We start from the raw sequence: 1,856 nt of genomic DNA, 5'->3' as shown, positions 1-1,856 counted from the left end.
ATATATATATATATATATATATATAGCCATACTGATATAAAACAATACAAACACAAAAAAATACGTTTTGAGACTTTCTCTTGTTTATTGCCTCTTCACAAAGATCGCCTGGTAGCTACTAACCGCCATTTTTACAAGCGGCGTTTTATTCTTCCATGGCGGTTTTCTACTTCTACCACGGCAATTTACCATGGTTTTACTTCACGGTTTTCAATTAGCAACAGTCAGATACTTCCTGCGAAGACCCGTATAGATCAAGACCATGACAACTTTCAATTTCGTCAAGTTATACATATATAAATTTAAATTGTGAATACACTTTATTCTGCAAACTACCTTTTTTAACGTCAAACGTAATGAAATGTGTGTTAGGCTGTCTCTTATACACATCTAGATGTGTATAAGAGACAGACCTACTTTAGTCCATAACATAATTATGGGCTGAGGTGGGAATATTTTGGGGAAATAGTACATCTAGAATGCCAGAAATCATCATCGATCTATAATCGAAGTGATGTTCCATTAAAGATAAACTCAATTGTCTGATGTATTTTTAACTTACTTTACCTATTCTCTGCTGAAAACCAATCTTATTATTATTAGTATTACACGCTTCTTTTTCCTACTTCTCAAATTACAATAAAGACACGCGCACTCGAGTCGTGTATTGTAAGTAATTCAGATGTTTGTGGGCAGGGATAGAGTACCCGTTGTACAGCACACTTTCGTTAAAAACTGGGTCGTTTATGCAGTTCATTTAAAGAAATTTCAGGCATCTTCCTGACTTTTTAAGTTATTAATCATGGGTTTGAAATGATTGATCATGGGATTTGGGAGGAGGGTCCCCTTTCATTTGAGATTTTTTTTAAATTAGTAGACGGCTAGACGATCTTGGATGACATCTGAAAAGAAGTTAAGCTTAAAATAGAAAGTGTATGTGTTACAAGAGTAGCCAACTACATGTAACATGCATACGTGAAAAGCACACACACAAGAGGAGTGACCATTATTTTTCGGTAACCGAAAGGTGGGGTGGCAAGGCACCATATTCACCTCTTAGATCCGCCACTGGTCATCTCCTATTTATACCTACGTTTTCAAGCTGTTTCATTATTTGTATGTGTCTGTCAGATTTATAATTTTGGGTTTATTTTTTTGGTGGAAAATGAGGGGTCCGCCTCTGACCAATAGCTTGATAATAGTAGAAGATGATTTGCCACAAAGTACATCGAAGCTATTTCATAATTGATAGGGCTACTAATGATTTAATAGCAGTGAAACTGTTGTAAGACGAGAAATATTAATGGAATTTGACCACCCCTACATTATCGAGTACCCCTCCGGACCCTTTTTGTATTGGCGGGCCCCATTTGTATTTTTCGGACCATAAGGAGTCCGCGGACCCCGGGTTGATGTAGATCACCCTTGAAACAGGCTACTGGAAGGCTCACGCTAAGATTGATGAAATAAAGTGCTAATGTTTTACGCTTACCGTAAATGCTCGAATAAGCACAGCGGCACTATATATATACAATTTTTAAAGACTTCAGTGCGGCGCTTATAAAAAACATGGGCGTGGCGCTTTCCATGCCTGCTCTCATGTTACCTACCGTATTCCACGTATTCTCGTAGTTCGGTAGGTCCTATCATTGTAAATAAATATTTATAAAGAAATGCTTGTGTCTTCATTGTATTATTTATTATGATTAACACTGTATGCATTGTACTTAAAACCCTGTTTCTCAAAGTGTTTCAATCCACACATGGTAATATAGAGTAATGAATAAGCGCCGCGGCGCTTGACGAAAAAAAAATCACGTTTGACATGGCGCGTATTCGAGCAATTACGATCTGTT

Source organism: Anneissia japonica, unplaced genomic scaffold (genome assembly GCF_011630105.1).
Source record: "Anneissia japonica isolate Jap-2015-1 unplaced genomic scaffold, ASM1163010v1 scaffold1511_len2985839_cov193, whole genome shotgun sequence".
NCBI classification, from domain to species: domain Eukaryota; kingdom Metazoa; phylum Echinodermata; class Crinoidea; order Comatulida; family Comatulidae; genus Anneissia; species Anneissia japonica.
Note: the sequence above shows the minus strand (reverse complement) of the source record.